This window comes from Neofelis nebulosa, chromosome 9 (assembly GCF_028018385.1).
Source record: "Neofelis nebulosa isolate mNeoNeb1 chromosome 9, mNeoNeb1.pri, whole genome shotgun sequence".
Lineage (NCBI taxonomy): Eukaryota > Metazoa > Chordata > Mammalia > Carnivora > Felidae > Neofelis > Neofelis nebulosa.
Window position 1 is genome coordinate 18,195,479 of NC_080790.1, and position 6,423 is coordinate 18,201,901.

The following is a 6,423-nucleotide window of genomic DNA, read 5'->3' on the forward strand; positions in this document are numbered from 1 at the left end:
TCTACAGCTGGTTGATAAATCCTTTTGGGAATCTTGTTCAGCCCCAAAAATATGCAAGTTCATAATCTTGGCCAGAGACTTACATGTCACTGGAGCAAACATCAGAGTAGTGTAATCTCTCCCTTGACTACAAGCTATCCCTTTATTCATTAGCCAGATGCTAACTTTAAGAAAGGTGAGGCAGACACAGAGCTCACCAAGACATCCAGGTTCCTCTACACATCACAGCCTCCCTTGCAGTTGGGTTGGGGCCACATAACTGGGTTATGAATAACAGAATAGGAGTGGATGTGATAAACCACTTCCTGGCTTGACTATTTAAATCCTCTCATCATGGGATCCAGCCTTTTCTTTCCTTTCTGAGGCAGTGAAAGAAGTCACCATGTAGCTACTAGATAGGAGCAACCTAGGGCTCAGAACTCACTGTTTGCAAGAGAGACACAGGAGAAATGCCCCAGACATACTGGGTGTCATGTCAGAGAGCTACAAACATTCTTCTTTCTGGTACTATGGTTAAGCCGGTGGGATTTGGGATTTACTTCTTACTGCCACAAAGACTACCATACATATCCTGACGACCATAAAGCCAATAAAAAGGACCTTTCTGTTTTGACTATAACACAACAGAAAATACCCTTGGTTTCATTCATGCCTGATAGGTCCCTGAGAGATTTCTATTACAAAAGATAACTTTGCTTGATATTCAACCAAGAAGAGGGCTCAGATGCGTAAAAGAGTCATCTCAGCCACTTTCCAAAATTAAGAATCACATAAGCCTCCATTTGTGCAGCAACATCAGCTTTTCATAATGCTTTCACTCACGTACAACCTTCACAACAGCCTGACAACTCTCCTTTGTTTTAAGTGTATAAAATCCCAACCTCATGACTGAACAAAGTGAGTAACAGCAGGATTTTAAGTGCAGAGTCCAGCCACCCAGCTAGGCAGAGCACAGATGAGACAGGCCGCTGCCTTTAGTCCTCTGTAATCAAGAAATGCTCCCAGCTTTCAGCCTTGTTGCAGATTTTTACAAGCTCCTCTCTTAATAACCTTTCTCCATTGCATTCCTGACTTATTACCTCCCTGGCTCCCAGCACTCTTATTTATATGCAGACTCATTCCAGCTTTGCATCCCAATGTTTATGCTGTGTTTATGGTGTTGTCTCCTAACTAGAGTCCATTATCTGCTGAAACAAGAAGGGATGTTCGGGAATAAAACACAGCTTGCCTGTGGCTACCAGACCAGCAGAGCCCATCGCAGGGGGCAAAGATGTATCTCTGCTGATAGGGAGTAACCTGCTGCTTTCCCATGAGCTTCCCCTTGGGTGGCTCCAAGAGGAGGAGGAGGAGGAGGAGAGGGCTGAGAGCATGTGACCTACTTCAGGGAACAAGCCAGCTGTCTTTCAAAGCCTCACTCCCAGGAAGCTCTGCCCCCGAGGTAGATGAGCCCCTGCTCAGCTACTGATAGACTCCACGTCAGCAAGGTTGCATTTGTAGTCAAATTGACTTAAACAGGAAAAAGGAAGACTATATATGATGGTGGCTGGAAGGTACTTGGCCCTAACCAACGACTGAGAGGATTTAATGAAGCTCAAAGCCAGGTTCAGAAGCTGTCTCTCTGCTTCCTGCCTGGCCCACCGCCTGGCCCCTTTGGAATAACAAGGAGAGGTTCCTGGCTTAGGCGGCGTGTAGGAGGGCCTGGGAGGACAGGCGGAGCACAGGTGAGCCACTCTCACCAAAAGTCACAGGCCAGGTTCAGCCCTCATCCCTTCTGCCCACTGGTAACGGCCATAGTGGAAGGTGGTGAAATGTATGTTAATGTAGGTGAGATGCACAGCGTGCTGGCTCTGAATTCAGACAATTATGATTTCAAACTCTGGCTCAGTACCTGAGAGCTGGGTGACCTTGGCTAAGTGACTTAACCTCTCTATGACTTGATTTTCTCATGAAGAAAATGGGAAATAAGAATACCTCTGCTGAGTTGTTTCAAGGATTAAGAATCGTGTATGCAAGCATTCATGTACGTATAGAGGGCCTGGTGTGGCATAAACACTGGCATATGATTGGCCCTCTGGTAAATGGTAGCTTTTCCTAATTGTTTTTATAATTATGATTATTAAATGGAAAACTACTTGTGCTCTTGCTCTCATCCACCTCTCACCATCTCTATGAAACCATATGTGTAATGCCAATCCCTCTTCATATGGAACAGAAACAGGCACAGTGCCCTGGGCCTACTTAGTAGATACATGTATTTGTTGAACGGAATTGAATTGAACTGAACTGTGCCCAAAATTTTACATCCATAGGCGACTTCCTTGGTTTGCTTCTTTGGCTTTGATATTCCTCTAAAAATTAAGCTTGGCTTACTCCTGCCTAGACCTCCTGAGTGTTTTGGCTGCAGTTATAAAGTGTTTGTGATTTTTAGTGTATGAAACATTTCATATTTGGTCATGTGCTTTCACATAATTATATTAATACTATGGTGCAATTAAAAAAAAAAAAACAAGAACAAAACTGTTGGATCACATTTCTGTCTATAGGCTGCACGTTTTAGATTTGTCTTCTGCAAAAAAGTGGGAGAGACCCACAAAAAGTCTTTAGAATTCTAGGTGACAGTTTAATTTTGCAGAATATCGGGGTCATGTCTTCTGAGTTCATCACAGAGTCTTGAGATGGGAAGGGAACTTAGAGGTCATCTGTCCCTGCCCCCACCCCAGGCCACGTCTGCCGACTCACATTGAAACTGTGAACAGCACCGGCTCCACAGGCACTGGCACTGACCCCAGTGCACACTGCCAGGCCCTGGGGCAGCAGGTGCCCACAACTAAGGAGGGGCATGTAGGCCAATAAAGATTGTGTTGACCACTGCACACCACGGAGCCTTGCCTGGTCTTTTCCATCTTACAAAATTCAACAGGAAGATGTGAGGCTTATTGAAGGACACACTCTTAAGGCCCACAGCTCTAGAGTGTGAGCCCATTTGTATGTGTCCATATGCACATCTCTAGACCTGGATCAAGCTAACTCATTATCACAGGGATGACACACAGGGGCACAATGCATTTCACATACAACCTTCTATTCCTTTATTCCTAGAGGTCACTTATTAAGTTTTTTTAAGAATGCCTGCCTTGGCTATGAACCTAGACTTCACTTAGTGCATACTTCCTTCATGAAAATGTATATCCAGGCCTTCATTTGTCATGTTTCTTTTACATCCTTGGCAGTGAGGAGGTGCAGGTGGAGAAAAACCTGCAAATTCAGGTAGTCTATGATCCGGTCCAGGCAGTGATGGGTGAGTGCCTGGGCCTCGGTCGTGTCCCTGCAGGTGAAGGTGCCACAGAGCTGGGCTTTGGTGGGGATAGTGCCTTCCTTCTCTGCATGCCTAAAGCTCTATTTTACATTTTAAATCACTGTTGTGTCATAGGGTTACATTCTGATAGCAGCCAAGTAGTTAAGTTCAGATTCTTTTCCTCTGAACAGTAAATAGTTTACTTTTCAAATAGCATAATTTTTGAAGTTTTTATTCCTCACCATCACTGTGTTAAGAAAGCTGTCAAGTTTTGTAATTTCATGGAGAAGTGTGAAGTGGCCTTTGTAAGCTCCAGAGGAACCCTCTGAGGCCTGACATTCTAAACGTGATGGCTCTATTTACATATATATTGTCCTTCCAAGGGAAGGCTGGAGGTCCGGATTTGGGATTACTGTCTTAGACAGCTTCTGCTTTGTCATAGGGGCCTTGTCTCTCTTATATTCATGTATACATTCATTCATTCACTCGCTCATTTATTTATTCATTGAAAAGAGTTTATCATTTTATCTTTGATATCTGGGAAGGCTGGGGCTTCTGTTCTGCTATTAAGGAGGGCAATAGGAGTCAGGAGTCAGAGCCGCCTAGAAGAGAGCCCAAGCACCCACAGAGATAAGCAACGTGTATTCTGAGAGATTTTGATCCCACCCAAAGAGCTTTCAGTCAAATCAAGAAATTGTATCTGCTGTTCGCCTGTGTTTGTTTGTCTTAAACTATGAATATCTGAGCCCCTTCCAGAGGCCTTCTCAAGAAAACCAACTTGCAGGGTGCCTGGATGGCTCAGTCGGTTTAGCGTCCAACTTCAGCTCAGGTCATGATCTCATGGTTCATGGGTTCGAGTCCTGCATCAGGCTCTGTGCTGACAGCTAGGAGCCAGGAGCCTGCTTCCGATTCTGTGTCTCCCTCTCTCCCTCTCTCCCTCTCTCCCTCCTGGCTCATGCTCACTCTCTCTCTCCAAAATAAATAAACTTAAAAAAACCCAAAAAAACAGAAAACCACTTTGCATTTATCCTTGAGCTGGGTTTCGGTTTTGCCTTCTACCTCTGCTCTCCTTGGCTTGACTTCTCTGCACCTCGTTCATTAGGTCTTGCCTAAAAGGTCAAGGAAGCTCCAGGCGGTCCTCACTCCAGAAATGGAGCTGAGAAGGCAACCGGATTTCAGGGAGTACCAGCCCTGGGAAGAAAAAGTAACACCTGTGTCCGGTACGTACCTCAGCTGGCAATAACTCCAGCAGCATCTGCTTCAGTGACATTTAACACAGTGGTCCAAGCTGTAACAATGTTATGCACTCTGGGCTAGGAGCACGCTTACATCAACCCACAAGATGCTCATAAGCACCCTGAGAGGCAGCTTCAGCGTCCCCTTTTCACAGATGGAAAAACCGAGAGTGCCAAGGTTACATAGACTGCCCAAGTCCCTCCTAATTAGCAAGTGGCTGAGTTAGCAATTCGAAATAACCATTGGCTAACACTGCCTGCTACAAGCAGTGCCCATGTTAGAAAGGCCAAAGAATGAGGTCAAGGACATGACTGGAATTTTTAAGCTTTTTGTAATTTTCCCATATTTGTTACTTATTTCCTCCTTATACTTCCCTGTAGCGTTAGAAAGAGTAAAACAATCTGGAAGAGATGGTGCCTCCACATTGAAGAATCCTAAGGGATATACTGGGGATAAGGACAGTAAAAAAAAAAAAAAAAAGAAAGGAAACAAAGGTAGACTAAGTTGATGGGCCCTACTTCAAGGAAGAAAGTAGCATGAGGCATGGAATGATAAGAATTTCTACGATGTAACAAAGTCTCTAGGTTTCCCTACTAATGCCTGAAAGTTTTACTAATGCCGAGCCTTACTATGTAAAGAGTAAGAAGCCTAAACCAAACTATAAATTATGGATTTATTCATTGCTTTCTGTCACTTGACCTACTTAGTTCTCCTTAATCAGGAATATATACATAGTCATGCACCTAAGAATGGGCACACAAATTAAGATAAGGAAAGATGATTAGGAAAGTGTCTGGCTGGTATTTATTCAACCCCTTTATTCAGTGAATGAATAGATACTGAGTCCCACTGCTGTGCTAGATGCCAGAATCAGCAATGAGAGAACAGAGAGGTATAAATCACAATGTTCTTGCCCTTGAGGAAGGTGTCTGGTATCTAGGCAGAAAAAGTATACCAATGCAATTCTCACAGATGGGAGCAGAGAAAGCCAGAATGCCAGCGCATTCCATGGAGGAAAAACTAGGGACAGGTGATCAAAGCCTGCCATCTCTCCATGATAATGAGAAAGCAGTATGGAGGGTCAGTTCAAGACAGACCACAGGTCCGCAGATGGGGTAAGATTTATATTCCCAAAACAATCAGGTCATATATGTACTGGGCAATTGTGTTAACTTTTATGTCTTTTTATTTTAAATAACATAAAATGACAATGGAGAGCTGAGGCCTGGCCAAGACTTTACTAGCATGATAATATTTTATGTTTAATATCAAAGGCTGGGAAAGAATATATCAAGGGTTGGGGGGAAGGAAGGGAATTCCAAGTGGAGGAAAGAGTACAGCAAAGAAGGTGAGGGAGAGCAAGGCAATTTATCCTCCTGAAACTCAGGGGTGGGCCTTCCTTCCACTCAGGGTCCCTTCAAATAAAGAAAGATTCTATCAGGAAGTGACATCTCCAGGTGTGTCCCCTCCAATAATACTGACTATAAAATACATGTTATTTTTCCTTTGCATAAGACTGTACACCAACCACCGAGTTCCCAAAGGTGGAATTTAAATAATTTATTTTTAGAGTATTTGTGGAGCTCTTATAATCCTGGCCCTATGTGGGTAAGCACTGTTGGGGGAAAAAAATCTGGGTAGGGGTGTCAGAGCTGATGTTCTACTTCATACGGCATCGAGCTAATGGTCCAGTAATGTAGGCAGAAGACACTTAGATTTCTGAAAACAAGGCAGTGGGTAATGGATGTGAAGTAGTTAAGACAAGCCAGGTCTTTAAGAGAGCCAAAGTTGGAGGTATTGAAAGCACTCTTTCTTTGCCAAATAAATTAGATGACTTGGCAGATGAGGCACAGAAGAGTGTCAGGCATTTCAGGGAGACAACGTGTTGTGTG